Source organism: Chiroxiphia lanceolata, chromosome 20 (genome assembly GCF_009829145.1).
Source record: "Chiroxiphia lanceolata isolate bChiLan1 chromosome 20, bChiLan1.pri, whole genome shotgun sequence".
NCBI classification, from domain to species: domain Eukaryota; kingdom Metazoa; phylum Chordata; class Aves; order Passeriformes; family Pipridae; genus Chiroxiphia; species Chiroxiphia lanceolata.
This window is the reverse complement of record NC_045656.1, coordinates 11,239,881-11,255,984: the sequence shown is the minus strand read 5'-3', so window position 1 is coordinate 11,255,984 and position 16,104 is coordinate 11,239,881. Positions and strand designations below refer to the sequence as shown.

The 16,104-nt window shown below is 46.8% G+C and overlaps 1 protein-coding gene across 1 annotated transcript in view; it reads right to left on the bottom strand.

Annotated features, from left to right (window-relative positions):
* The window catches only part of PAFAH1B1 (platelet activating factor acetylhydrolase 1b regulatory subunit 1), a 29,251-nt gene extending 14,489 nt beyond the window's left edge, over window positions 1-14,762 (bottom strand). Inside the window, 1 exon segment of the mRNA XM_032707341.1 lies at window positions 14,638-14,762. The gene's annotated coding sequence lies outside the window, so the exon portion shown is untranslated.
* Between the last annotated feature and the right edge of the window lie 1,342 nt (window positions 14,763-16,104).

Genomic DNA, 16,104 nt, shown 5'->3' with positions numbered 1-16,104 from the left:
AGAGAGCAGGTGGGTCTGTAACTCCCACTGCCTCTCACCTCTGCCCCTCCCTACACACACAGGACACAGAGCTCACCAGCACAGCTCAATACAACTTTGGTAAGGAGCCTCTTTTAAAACAACAGCCTTTCTGACAAAAAAAATAAAGAAAATACTGAGCTTGTATCATAATGACTACTTATCCATCACAGAGGATCAGAGGCTTGTTTCTAAACCTATCTAGGCTCTGATGTCTGCTTCAAAATGAGCTTAAGCTGAAAGTTGCTTGTATTCCGCTCTGCTGGTTGGATTTTCCAACATCAAATGCTGCACACCATAATACTCCCCTGCAAGCTAGTTAGGACAGGAGCACTCTAAACAGGCAAAACCTTACTTAATCAGTCTAACCTCTTCCCCAACAGTTATTTCAGAAACAATTCAGATGAAACTAGAGCACAGGCTGCATCCTTTCAGAGAACAGAAGCAAACATTTCACTTACTCTTGCCTCATACCTAATTCCTGCCAGGTAAAGAGACAACTGGGTTTCCACAGATGCCCCGTGCTCAACACACCTCAGAGTATCACACAGCAAGTATGGAAATTTAGTTCATAAGACAATCCCATCCCGCAGTGCTGAGAAGTGCCCTGCAGAGAGCGCTGCTGGCAGACACCCGCGAAATGGGCACTTCTTCAGGACACAGCAGCACTGCTGGGAGTGCCAGAGAGCAGAACACAGACAGCAACTGCCAAAATCTGGCTCTAGTACCGCCAGGGTAAAAACCTGAAGGTGGGGTTTGTATTATGAATCACCACTATGCAGTGGATGTCCAGTAAATCCAGTGCACTGACTCCGGCAAAAATCTCGATATCTCATCAATTTTGACGTGGTATCCAGGAGATGCAACTATAGCACTTGTCTAAAAATAACAGCAACTGTGTTGTAAGGCCATCCTTGACATGTCACCTAGTTAGAAATATATTTTCCCTCTCACATGTAAGTAACCCCAAATTTCTCCAGTATCCCTGACACTTCCCAAACCTGGGCTGCTCCACATTCTAACTCTGAATTGTCAGTGAGAGCCAATCTTAGCACTAGATAAATTGCAACAGCTACAGGGCAAAGCAGCTACTCCTGCTATTAGCAAATTATAGCTGAGCCACAAGACACCAATCACTTGATCTACACTATCCTCTGAAAAGTGGCTGTTCCAAGCACCCTGCTTAGTATTCCTGACTTTTTAACTACAAGCCACCTGAAAAGAAGGCAAGTATTTTTAGGGTAGTCTCCTTCATACACACCCCAGATAAAAACAGAACAGAATGAAAACAAACAAAATCCATCACAAACAAAAAAACCCCCACTCAAGCAAAAATGTCCAAACCCCAAAAGCCGAAAGGACCAACATTAATTACACACATGTGTACTGCCTTTTCTTTAGCTGCAGCAGACTTTTGACATACAGACTTCAGCAGAGCAAGACTAACCAGTTCTCCTCCATCACCTATCAGGGCTCCCAGTCCCCAGTGCATTCCCCACACACTGCTCAGCCACCAGCGGCCGCAAGGGGACAAAACCAGCTCACTGAGAACCACCACCTCTTCATTACATCTTGCCCGAAAACGGTTACTTTAGTATCAGCAGCTTACTGTGACTGAGGCAGTGTCAAGAGAGAGTCACACCTTCTTTGAAAGAAAAGATGTCTTTGCATGAAAATTTACTTTGTTCTGTATTAAATACAGGAAAAGCAGACTGAACTTCCATAGAGCTATCCATGAATAACAGCAACTAATTAAGTGTAAACCAGAACGTGCCTTTTATTAATAGATCCACTTACACTCCTCCAGTTGTAGTCTCTAACTTAAAATCTGTTTGATTCCCTATCAATAGCCTGCACATATAAAAGCACTGAGTGGCAAACCTCTGCATAGGGACAATCTTGCAACAATAGAGGGCTACAGGTGTTTTCAGCAAGATCAGGTGTCTTTGTAAGCTGTTTAAAATTGGGAGCTAGACCTGGTTGAATGCCTGACACCAGAACAGGTACAACACATCCAACTGTCACCTCTCACTCCTCCCGGCAGCATGGGACCTGCACAGTTTTCTAACAGCACAAACCATTCCTGACCCAAACACAATACCCTCCTCAGCTCCACTAGCAGCAGTAGATCCTCAACAGACAACTGCACCTCATCCCAGCTGCACACCTGTCCACTCAGCTACAGATCAGTTTTATACTTGGGACTGGTAGAAATGTCTAAACAATAAGGATACAAGGCCTACTTCATCCTTAAGTGCTGCAGGACTGAAGAGTGGCATACTAAAGCATAATCTAAAAAAAAGATTAATTTTAAAAGAGACAGCCAAAAATCATCACAGGCCAGAATTTTTTGCTGCACAAGCTTCTGAAATACACAGAAGTATTGATGAAGAGCAACAAACTGAGGCAGAATACCCAAAAAGCTGAAGAATCCTCTTCCTGTAAGGGAAGGTGGAAACAGCACAGTGCAGGTTCTTCTGATCTTCTCATTGGAAAAAAAAAAAAAAAAGCAAGACCCTCTGTCTCTTCACATCTAACCATCCATCCCCTCCCATCTTCCTAAACTGGGATTCAGAGATTCCTGAGCTTCACTGCACCAGCCTGTCACTGGAACCAGCTGCCCTGGCCACAAGCCTCGCCCCACTGAGGACACGCTCACTGCCACTGCAGCGCTCCGAGCCTGTGCTGGTCGTGCCCCCACAGCCAGTCCACCTGGGAAGCACACACACCCCCACACACCCCACCCACACCACCCCACACACCCCCCTTCTGCAGCCAGCTGCTGGCAGGGCACCCAGCCAGCCTCACACCACGCTGGCAGTGGGCATGGCTGCCCTGTTGTGGGCAGGAACCACCCCCCTCCTGAGGGTGACTAAGAGAGAGTATCTGACAGACAGCTTGCCTGCCTCCTGGCTTCAACACTGGGTCCTTCCACTGATGGGTATCAGGGTGGTTGAGTGCTTCCTAGATCACTGGAAAACTTCGCAATAACTTAATGAGAGACCTGCTAACCATTCATAAATGCACCAACAGCAATTGAAACAGGTTCAGCTCATTTGTTAGCTGAGACAGCCCTACAGGAGGTATCCAAGCACAATAGCTACGCACACAGTCACAGCAATGAGGTAGCGAAAAAATAATCACTTTGAGGCAAGAGATTGTCAGAATTCCTTCAGTTCATGATATCATGCCAATAAATGATACGACTTGGCCTGCAGGTACTTCTATGACAGTGTTTCATATTGCTTTAGGAGACATTTACATATTACTTTCCATAAAGTATTCACCAAATATAATTGAGAAGCAGATTATAGAATCAAATTAACTCATGAGCATTTTACTACCGCCCTGCCAAAAATACCTGTTCATTTACCTGAACTGGCACCAAGTAAGAGCAAAGTTACTTGAATTAAAGTTCCTAAAAATGCCATTCTGTACACATTAAAAAAAATAAATCTAGTCTGTAAATTCCTTCAGAGTTCCTTATGTTTTACTTAGCAGAGTACACTGGATAGTAAAACAGCACTAAAATTTGATTTGAATACCTATGTCTGGCAAAGACACTGGGCCCTGAACTGGACATTTAGCTTTTATTTATTTCAAGCAAATCATCTACCCTGCAAACCTACCATGAGACTAAACACACTTGAGGCCAGAAGTTTTTAGAATCAAACCCAGCCCACTTTCTTAGTTCTAACTACTAAAATAGTGTCTAACTGCTAAAGCAGTGTCTCTGGATGTAACCCTTGACTTATTGACTCCTGTTGTTAATTACTGCAGAAACACCACAGATATCACAGCTCACCCAAATAGATCAGAGCAGGATGAAAGTTCTGCGATTTGCAGATTCCCCAAAGCCCTTAATTTCCTATTGCCATGGCTTTGTTTGGCAGCTGTAGTAACTCAGTGCTCCAGCTTTAACCGTGGGTTTGCCTGTTCATAGCAGGCCACCACCATCCAGCTGCTTCCAAGAAACACACACTGCACTGTGACATAACTGAAGCCATAAACATGGAGGTCCAAGTAAACCATTAACTACTAGTTACTAACTCATGGTATAAATTATACCTTCAGTGAGATGCTACATTTGTCCCTGCAAGGAATTGGTTCAGTCAGGGATTAGCTCCTAGAAGGAATGAGGCTTTTGCCCTCCAAACGCCTTCCGGGGGTCGCAGCAGGGGAAGGCACCACACTCGGTGCTGACCAGCTGCCAGCACCCCCAACTCAGCATCTGAACTTCTCCACTCAACATGAGCCATCAAGAGGCTGTTTCACATAAAGTTCTTATGACGCCCACCCAAATCCAAGCATTTTCATAAACATATCCAAGGTACCAAACTCTGCCATCACAACCAACCTATGCATCTTCTGCAGGGTTTTTATCAGTAAGTTTGGCTCAAGGTTCTCCACTGTCTCTCCTTTGCTCCCATCAAGTGTGTCAAAAATACTCTTAGGGACCAACACCATAAACAAATCCCTGAATGGCTCAAGTGACTAACAACGCCCATTGTGCCTCTTCAGAAAAAGTCCCAGTAAAAGCCACTCCCAAGTGAGCTCTGATCCACCCAACCTGCAGTGAGACCCCTGCTCCCCTTCCCCAGGAGTGACAGCAGCACAGCAAATCCAGCTGTGCCAATGCCTCAGTCACCAGCTGTGCTCTGCTACCACAGCAAAGTGTAAGAAAACCAACACGAGCATCATTGCAGTGCCCTACAGAGAGTACAAAGCCACTGCAAGGTCATGGTGAACCACTGTTCCCCACAGACGTGTGCTGGTTCTAACCAGAGTTTTCAAGTCACCTCAGTAAAGCTGCAGAGAAATATGAAGATGTGTTACATTGTAAGACCTTCATAAGCTTCAGAAGTTCCATTTCACAGGCTTCTCACAGCCTGAGTTACTCTGATTACTTAAGTCAGGGCTCCTTTCACCAAGAAAATCCTCATCAGCACCACAATGAGAGTGTCTCACCACTGGAACTCCAGGCTCAAAATCGTCATCATTCCAGTAATTTCAGTCCTCAAGCCTACAGAAACATTTGCTTACCAGCTATTACAAAAAACTGTCAGTCAGCCTTAATATGTCCTTAAGCACTTTTCCTACCTCCCATAAGTCTCACAAGCACATTTGTCCCTCCTGTATTTTATTATTTTTCTCTTATCTTTTGAATTTTAATGAGTTAAACGAAGAAAATCAGTTTCAACCTCATTCCTTGGTTCAAGGTTCTCCACTGAAACAGCAGTGAACTGGTCCATACACCAGCACCACCAGCCCAGCTTCACTCTGCTGCTGTTGTCCAGCAACACATCTGGTAGTGCACATCTCAAATACATCCATGGCTCCTCCAGGAACTTAACAGTAAATTAATTCAATTTTCTGCAGTTTTTACGACCGTTGCTTAGGCTCCATAAACAGTCTTCCCCACAAAACACAAGCTACGTACACTAAACACATAACTGTAGCTAATTACATTCAAAATTAGAAGAGATACATGGCATCAATTACAGAGCCAATGCATCAGCAGATACAGAACACACCAGTACCATGCAGCTCTGAAAGCTCAGAAAATCTGGGAACTGCTGTGCTTCAGGAACTGTACATTTTTGCCTTTTTTTGCAGAATCCTAATACTTTAATAAACTCAGCTACAAGACCATTTTTTCCTAAGTATTATCACAACAACATTTTAAATAATATTATACAAGACATTTATTGAAGGAGACAAAATCTGAGGTCACATTCTCAGACTGCCAGCTCAGGCACACCTAATATGAGGCACTTGGGCCTTAAAAAAGCACATGAGCCATCACCAACACCAGAAACACACGAGCAAGTTCACATTTGTGAAATCAATTACTTCTGGATTACTCACATTTAGGTTCAAACTTAAATCTTATTTACAATCATTTAAAATTTCAACAACTCATGTAAAACTCAAAAGCTTTTGGAGCGTCCAGTACACGCTACCACCTTTTCAAGCGGATTGTCTGACACATTTTACTGACCTTAAAGGGTTTTTTGCCTGAAAGAAAACTCCTGAAGTTTACTTCTGAATTGTTAATAAATCCAAATCCTACTTCAATTAGCTCCCTCTCTTCAGGTAACTTTACAAACCCAGTGAAAGGCCTGTCGCTTATTAAGACCAAGGCCACCAAAAAGACTAACTGAACTGATACAATCAGAATTAAATTCCACAATTTTTAAAGCTGAGAAGATCCATTTGTGCATTAATAAAGGAGAAACTCTTGTTGCATTGTCTCTTGCTACATGGCTGGCACAGGAAATCCTTACAAAGTTCTTTGACTGTACCTTGTTTCATAACATATTAACAAGAGGACTTAGAGTGGTTATTTCAGAGTATTCCCAGGCAGTAAGAATTTACAGTCCTTATGGATGAACTAGACTGCAAGAATTGTTCTCTTACACCTATGGATTATGTTGCTAAATTCTAGCACGTATATAATAACATGTCCTTTTAACTTAAACTAATTTTTATTGGTCTGATTTTGTTTTAAACCCCATAAGCAAAAAGCTGCTTTATCAAACTCAAGATACAGAATAGGACGACTCTTGGCACAAATGTACTCAAAACCAGATTCCACAGGACTGAAGTAATATCCATGCTTCTTGGGCATAACTATTAGGATCCGAAAAGGTTCCTAGAAATCTGTCTCTATCTGTTGATAGGAAAGAAAAACAGTAACAAGTAAAATAAACATCAAGTTCCTTTCCTTTCCCGCCTCCATCTCGCCCCCCCAGCACAGCAATAAAGCTCATCCACAGCACAATCAGCAGGGCACAGCCAGGCAGCTGCTCTTAGTGCAGCAAACAGACCTTATCCTAGAAAATATTGGAATCCATCACCTGCTAAGCTGGTAGGGATGAGTCGGAGAATACAGAAAGCTACTCATTTATGAGCTGGGTTAATCTTTTTTCTACTTTTCAGCCTACATCAGTAAAGCTGGCTGAGGATTATGACAGAGTGAGCTCCAACAACTATCTGATTCAGGAAAAACAAAACAAGAAGCAAATCTGATCTGAATTACACTCTGAGCCTTATTTCTAATTCATATGTTTAGTAAGCCTTTTATTCTGCAATTAAGGAAGTCTCAAAATGCCTGCAGGTCAACGCTTTGCCTGATGTATCGATGTAGCATCCCGAGTACACCATTCTGTGCAGTTTGTAATAACTCACCAAAAACATTTCCCAGTCAAAGGCTTATCAAAGGAAATATAATTTTAACACAAAAAAGGTGAGAAATTCTATGCCTGTTTTCTTCTCCATTTCACCTACTTTTACAGCTTTTGCTACAAAGCTGATACAGTAGTTTAGTTCTGAAAATAATTCAACACCAAATCCACGGGGAGCTAGAAAGCAAGCCTTAGCAGATCAGATATTGTGCCTGTGTTCTGAACACTTGGAATGCAGGTTGTAATTGTATCTAAAATGTAAAGCTAAGGAATGTCAGCAACATGCTATAAACCAGGAGCAAGTTGGCTGTTCCACTTGCATGCTGCCTAAAGAAACACCTGTGCATTTCCACATCCACTCCTATGCCTGTCTACGTTTCCACATCAGTTCAAGCTGTCATCAGCATTTAGCACATCACTGGCAGTCACTACCCACCTTCAGGATTATAAAACAACAAAAGACATTTCTGGTCTCATTACCCTCCCAGGCACCAACACTACATGACTTTGAGGCATCTGGACCAAATTTGCTTGGAAAATATTTTTTTTGGGGAAAAGAAGTCTTTAAATGAATTCAGTCTTGACATTTGTCCTCCATGTATCACTTCAGTTTTGCAATTCTGATAGAGTAATTCTCAGGAGAAACATCTCGAGCACAATCATATCACTTCATTTTAGAGCCTTTGAGCTTCCTCCAGGTCAGAACTCCAGTTAGCAGTGTAGTCTACATGCAGGCTTTGGTAGAAAACAAGGGAAAACATCCTTCTTCTAACCTGCCTGTTCAGTTCTGTCTGAAAATGCAAGCAAATTTAGCTACCAATAAAGGAACAGCCTGGAAAAATGCAAACTGCAGTAGAAAATAAACCTTTAATGTGTGTGAAAAGGTTTTTGACATGGCCTTCTCCACACTGCTGCTCAGTGTGTTGTGCCAGCACAGGACAGTGAGTAGGGTTAGTGTGACAGGCTCGGTGTTACACACTGCTACTGACTGCTCAGAGCAAAGCACGGCAGGGGTACCTGCATCACTGCAGCAGGGTCTTTTTCAGTATCATTACTGCTAGGTCAAACAACACATACACATTTTGGGGTAGCAATTCTAGACCACTTATTTAAGCTACTTTCTCTTGGCCACTAAGAGAAGAGTTGCCTGTACTCACTTGTGTTGGTCACCAGCCACGCACTGGATTTGAACTTTGTTCTTCTCAGTTCTTCCCCCTATACCTCTCTGGCTTGAAGAATTAAGTAATAGACTTACACATGTAAAGGAGGTCACAGGACGATATCCAAATTTAAATAATTCAATCATTAAACCACTTGTAATACTGAAAATGTGATATTAACAAAATGACTGTAAACTGATTAAATTTATACACGAAAATATCTAGAAGGAAACTTAAAGGAACACTTCTGTTAACACCTTAGAAACAGAAGAAGGTCAAAACCACAAAAGAAATCCAAACAAGAACTCAGACAGAACTTCTGCTCGTCAATCCTGAGAACACTGTTAGTCCCTCAGCCATTTTTAAAGCTCGTTGACCAAAAATGGTTTCATTTGCCCAGAGGAAAAAAAATCCAAACCAAAACCTCTGCTACAGGGAACAGAACTCAACCTTTCATGACACACAATAGTAATGAAATCAGGGTTCTGGTAGAAGGTGTCTCATTTTTCTTAGGACCCACCTTCACCTACTACACTCCTGCCTCTAAAACAGAGCTGAAGGTGAGAGAGAACCTTCTACCAATGCTGATTTAATAGACACCATCTGTTTAAAATACATACACACATTAATGACATCCTTTTAATAGACTACGAAGACACAAGCATTTAAACACACCAAACTGTTTATCTAATCTCTTTCTTCACCCCAAAAAGCAGGTGAATACAGCACAAGACAAACTGCCAAGGTTGTTTCTTTATGGAAGAACCAGTCATTTATCTGCAGCAAACAGGCTAAATGCTTCCAGCTGATTTTCCTCCAGTCTTAAAGAAGGATAAACTTAACACCTTTGCTTTAGCATTAAGCAGAAAAACAAGGCAGAGGCAATCTCGGGGGGAGAGACGGGGGACCACTTGTCTAATTAAACCAGAAGAACTTATGGTTTGTGGAGCACAATAGGAACAATTAACATGGATACAAGAAGGAGGGCGTAAATAATCTCAGTCATGAAGGCCCCTGTGCCATCCCAGATGCAAACCAGTACAGCATCATGCCACAGAGCCTGTCACCCCCAGCCTTACCTCACAGGAGGTGTGACAGCTGAGTCACCATCCAGCCCCGAGAACAAGAGGTGCCTCTGAACAGCCCTTCGACCAACTCCCTCAGCAGAGACCTACTTAACAACGGATCCAAGGAAATTACAGGACAGCCATGGCTGCAGCACCACCTACAAACCTCAGCTACCACACGCTGCCCACCACTGGAAATACCTTCTCAAGGCTGCAGCATTAAAAACATCAGGTAAGTCTTCCAGAATCAACAGAATCACAACGACAAAGATGTATTTATTACATTTATTTAATCACAATCCTTATCCTAAGTCCACAAGCAGCCAAGCCAAGCCAAGCTGCAGGGCTCACTCAGAAGCAGTACCAGTAAGGAGGAAATGGTGAAAATACTTCTAAATGTGTTAACTAACAGGTACTTTGAATTAATAATGTTGATTTTTTTATATAGTTATACATGCATCAGTGCTCTAGGTACTGCTCAGTGTGACAATGCTGTGCACATGACTAGCTTTGAAAGGACTGTGTGCTTATAGTCCTGAGGAAATGGAGCTCAGCATACACTTATTTTCTAAGTAACATTTTTTCTTTGAAATTTCCTGACAGTACATGCCAGCATGAAGTGAAACGATAGGTGGCTTCCATGACACTGAACTAAAAGCAAGAGAGCCTAAGTCACACCTACCTAATCCCTTAAAGAGAGAGCAGAAGGTTAAAAAAAAAAGAACAAGCTTTTAAATTGGCTGAATGAGACAAGCATTGCCTCATCCAAGTCCTGCCTCAAGGAGTACTGAGAAGAAAAGGCCCTTCTTTAAACTACTGAGATAAGATACAAGTTAGCAACACACATCTGGTGGGCCAACCTGCAGCACCCAGCATGGCCAGGGTAAAACTGCAACTCAGCTGCTCACCGGCTAAAATCCTGGTTCTTGCCAGTGTTTCTAATACGTAATATTCATCAGCAGGTCTCAAAACGTGGTAGGAATGAGGAAAAGCTTTGTCCTAAAATTACTGTAATACACAAGCCCCAGACATTTAACACAACCTGAGCTCGGGACCCCAGCACTAAGCTGACATGCCACAGCTCCAGCTCCAGCCATGCTCTGCCCTTCAGTGGTGGCACAGTCCTGCCCACAGTGTTGCCACGCGCGCTCCACCAGCGTGGACAGCAGGCACAGAAGGAATTCCGAACAAACACCTCTATGGACCTGAAAATTAATTTTAAACAGGTCACGATTGGATCCTACTGTAAATGCTTATTTTTAAAAACTTCAATTTAAGTGTAGCCTATTCTGTCAGGCAGATGAAAAGACAAAGCAACATCACCCATGAATAAAACTCCCCCAAACCACATTGGGAGCACCATTCCCTTGTGTCAGCTCCTGAGAAAGTCCCTGCACCCCTGCGTGGCTTCACCAATGCAATATGTTTTTAGTAGTCAGGTTGTTCTGCCAATGATATTTAAGCTCTTATAAAAGGGAGAAAGAGGAGCCCAGGTGTAACCTCATTGACAGATCTGCGGGACAATGTGTAACTTACTAATTCTCTGTGACAACCCTTGCAGGAGAACCCCAGAATCATTCTGATCAACACACACAGTTCTGATCCTTGGGAAAGATCTTCAACTGCCACCACAAATCACATGTTACAGGCTGGAAACTCCCCCACACCCTACAGGAAATCTGAAACTACTATCTATTAAGAATAATTAGCAATTTCTATTGTCCTCTTGATTTCCTAAATTTAGGCCTAAGCAGCTCTTATTTTCAGCCTGAGAAGTATTTCAGTGCTCACTTCACGGACGTTTCAGCTGCCCTCCCAATCTTTGCCTTTGGTTTAGAAAATGGGCCTGAAGTTCACCAAAGTAGGAGAGAGCTGCCTGAACCTGAACTATTCCAGTGCTGCTCCCCTTTGTACCACAGTAATTCCAGCCCTCTGGTTCAGGAACACAGGGCAGACACAGAGGGTTGTAAATAAACTTATAAACATACTGAGCTACCCTGAGGTAGCAGGGACCAGCTACTGTTTGCCCGTAATATTCTACAAGAGGGTACAAACACATTTTAATTAATGATGGAAGCTGGTTATGGAGTTCTTGATGGAAGACACAGTTACTCCAACTGGACAAGGCAATCAGCAGATGCTGATTCAAGAGCTGTCCCATCCATAGCAAGTTGGACAGACAGCAAGTTGGTGAGCAGACAAAGGACACAACCTGAGCCCCCAGGCTGGGAGGAGCACAGGAGACAGGACAGGCACAGGAGTCAGCAGGACACACAGGGTAGAACTTGCATGCAGCCAGAAGGGGAAGGGTTGATGCCTTTTCCTTCTGTAGAATCCAAATGAACAAGTTACTCCTGTACAGAAAGGGACTGCCATCATTTCAAGGGCAAAAATCACCCAAAGCCATAAGGAGGCAAGTATTTTATTGAGTTCTTCATTGGTCTTAGCCTGGATCCGTGTTGACTCGGGCATTTGGCACACACATCCACTGAATCCTGGAACATCTACTCCAGTTGAATGAACTAGATAGAGCTTACACAGAAGCCACTGCCCCTTATTTTAATTCTGGGCATATTAAACCAAACACAGTCTCCTCTGTGGTCATCTCCCATCAAAACTGGACTCCAGAACTGAGACCTCCATGAAAAAGCAAAAACTCAACCTGCTTCAGAATCATCCATATTTGATGTTGTACTTGCTCCAATCAACACTGAATTCAGGTGGGAATGCCATGGGGAACATGTGGAACAGGAGAGCAGTTCCACAAGCAGCCCTTCCTAGGTGCTTCCTCCCATCCCTATTGTATTCCCCAAACCCTTTGTTCTAATGCCTTTCCTACACAACTTTCAGCAGCAGTGTCACCCCCACGATGCAGCAGGGGGACAGCAATGCTCTTACAGAGCCACAGTGCTCAAAAGGGCTTCCAAAATCCTGAGATGTTATTTTACAGGAACTTGGCACATGAAGAAGGGCAATGCAATCCAGTCTGTACACTGACAGCAGTCACTCCACTGTAGTCACCAGAGATACCAGGGATTGTCTTTTCCTGTGTGCCCACCCATAATCTGGTCTGTCCAAGAAGTTCCATGAAAAAATAACAGCAAGAAGCCACAATACAGGGGTTTCTCTAGATTTCAGAGAATCTTGTGTGCAAAACACCCGCACAAAAATTATAATTCTTATCTAAAGCGTAAATAAAATAAATTCAACAAGTGAATAAGTGGATAAATTGAAGCAGTTATCAGACAAAAAAAATCCGGCTTTGCAACAGTGACTGGTCACTTCTCACTGCCAGACAAATCAAGATCCACCCTGCAGAAAAACCAGCCTCAAAACAGAACGCGAGATTTGTTTCATTTCCGAAGGTTCCTGCACCATTAGATTCCTCCCTAAAGAAGAGACTTCATTGTTACGGCAATTAGTATTCCTCCACCCCGGCAAAGGGAGGAAAAAAAAAGCTCTGAAAGGGTAATCGAGCCATTTCGCAGCTTTGCCTCCTTACTCCACCCAGTCTCTTCCCTGCTCAATGGCTGCTCACAGCATCCACAAACATAGGAACAGCAACAGAAACACAGAAAAACGAGATCCCCGAGAACAAGCCGGAAATTTGCAACGCATCTTTCAGTTTAAAAATATTTTCTTTGTTTAGTTCCCTAACATAATTTTCCTATTTAACAAAATGACTCTAAAGGAAAATAACATTCTGACAGCAGACCCTCCCTCTTCCGAAAACCAGCCGAATGCTGCACAATCATTTACAAAATGATCATCACTGAACGGAGGTTCTTTAACCACCACCTCCTAATGGCATGAACAATACTGTCATAGGAACATACAATTAAAAGAATCACCACAAAAATACGTAATTCAGCCGGGTCAGTATGCCCAAACATTTATTTATAGTAAAATAGTGCTTATTAAAGATTTTTAATACAGCTCAGATTAACCTTCCCCCCTCCCTGGTAAGTAATTCATTATAAAAGGACTTGACCTGCACCAACCAAGCCCACTGCTGCAGCACTGCCGGCGAGGAAATGGTTCCAGTGATACCATGGCAAAGAAAGGGAAGGTGTCACATTATTATTGGTATTAAAGGTCAAATTTAATTGCCTCCACCTTAAACAGAAAACAATAAAAAAAAATCTCATGCCCACAGAACTGAGCAAACCCCAAACTTTCCAAGGGAGGCACCACTCCCACCCCCCAACTTCCATCAAAAGCTCTGCCTGCGTATAACCTCCTGCCGAAACAAAACCTCGGGAGTAACAATAAATACAAGATTTTAGCAAACTCGATTGCTATTAAAAGGTTTCCGAGGGAAGCCCGTGCACCTCCAGCCGTCCAGGCAGTGGTATGACCCCCAGAAGGAGATCAGACCTCCCTCGCCCGTTTTACTGCAGCTGGTTCTGAAGGCATGAGCCACCTCCTATCGCTGCTGCCCTGCTGAGCACTGCAGGAAAACGGGGGATGCGAGGCAAATTCTGAAACAACACCTACTCCTTCCCCTGGATTATCAATTCTCGCCCTGTTTTCGGTGCCGCGGCCGCGCTGCCGAATTGGGCCATCGCCCGACCCCCGGCCCTGCCACGGGAGAGGGGGACGGGGGAACCCCCGGGAGGAACCGGGGAGGGATGCTCGGGGTCCCCTCGGCGCACACGCCGGGCCCTTCGCCCCGACGGCTTTTTTACGGCTGTTCGCCCCGGCCCATGCCCTTCTCCCGGTATTTGCTAAGTCACGGGAGGAGCGGTGCGGCCCGCGGGGGGGACACGGGCCCGGCGGGGGCTCCGCGCCCGCCCCGCCGCTCCCGCCGGGCCCTGTTTTCCTGCAGAGTCACGGCGGGAGCGGGGCCCGGGCCCGCGGGCAGCGGGGAGGCCGCGCCCCGGCCCCCAGAGCCCCCCTGAGCCCGGCCCGGTGGGGGGGACACCGGGCCGGCCCCCCCGACCCCCGCCCCGCCCGGTCCCTCCTCACCAACGGGCGCGGCCGCCATTTTGAGAGCGAGCAGAGAGAGGGAGGGGGAGCGGGGCGAGGGCGGGGAGCGCAGGGGAGGGGGAGAGCGGAGCGGAGAGCGCCGGCCGCTGGGGCCGCGGGCCGGGACAGCCCCGCGGGGCCGGGGGGGTGGCGGCGGGCCCGGCCTTACCGAGCCCCGCCGGCGCCGCCGCCTCGCTGCGCCGCGCGGGGCCGGCACCGCCCGCCTGTCCCACTCACCGGCGCGGCGCGGGGTCCCGGTGCGGGGTCGCGGTGCCGGTGCGGGGTGGCGGTGCCGGCGCGGGGGTCCCGGTGCGCGGTGCCGGCGCTGGGCGGGCGCTCCGCTCGCTCCGCGCTGTCAGAGGCGCCGCGGCCGCCGGGAGGGAGGGCGGGAGCGGCGCGGCCGCCGCGGCGCTGCGCATGCGCGGCCGGGGGCGGGGACGGCCGCCCGCCGCCATCTTGGGCGGCCGAGGCGCGGGTGCGTGTCCCGGCGTGCCCCGCGCGCGCCTCCCGGCGTGCCCCGCGCGCCCGCCCGCCTGAGGGGGCCCGGGAGCGCGGCGAGAGCGTGCCGGGAACGCACCGGGAATACCGGGCGTGTACCGGGAATACGGGTCCTATACCAGGAGTACGGGGGGCACCCGGCACACACCGCGAATACCGGGGACACCGCCGATACCGGGCACATACTAGGAATAGTGGGGACACCGGGAATACCGGGCACACACCGGGAAAACCGGGCACCACGTCCAGTCCCTCCAGCCCCGGCCTCCCGCGGGCACCAGGCGCTGTAGCGTTTTGCAGGTGTCCCTCCCACGCCCCGCTCCCGGGACAGCCCTGCTGCAGGAGTGACCTTGTCCCACACACCTGGAGTCAGCGGGATCGCTCGTGTCCGTGTGTCGGGAGCGCCGCGAACCCGCCGCGTCCCTGCGCGTCCCAGGGCACCTCCACAGGGTGGAACAGTCCCGCTCTGCACCTGCAGCTGAACGTTTGCGTTATCTACAAACCCCACCGAGCTGCATCTCCAAGTGTTCTGGTTTCCTGGAGCACTGTTCCCGCTGGGGTTCAACCCCTGTGCTCACCAGGGGCGCTGCCAGGACAGCCCTGGAGAACCGGGCGCTGCCGTCCAGCAGCACAGCCAAGCACCTGCGTCCATCCGAGTCCTCCCCTCAGTCTGCCAGCTGGATCCCTGCGGTCTCTGGGGGTTGGAGTGTCAGGGATAGCAGTGCCCACCCAGAGATACCTGACAGAGGTGCCAGCCCAGCCCCTGATGCTGGCCGGGAATCCTGGAGTGGAACAGCAGGAGCCCTGCAGCTCCAGGACAGGGACCAGTCTGAAATGCTGACCAGAGGGAAGAGGTAATTCCACGTGTAACATTATCTAGAGAGCAAAAACTGTGAGAAACTTCAAGGGACACTGGAAATTTCGTTATCAAAAGCTGTACAGTGTTATCTGTTACTCCTAGAAGTAGCAGCAGAGATTACAAACGTAACCATTATGTAGTGGATCTCCATGTGGGTGCCCAGGGCACCTGAGGGTGCTGGTGTCAGCATCACCCGGGCTGGGCCGTGGGCCCTCACTTGCTCTTGTTTGTGTTATTTTATACCACAATGGACAAGAGAGGGCTGTGCAAACCCCACACAATGCAGGTGACACAATGCAGGGCTGCCACAGCAGCCAGGGAAAATTTTTATTTTTTGACTACATTCA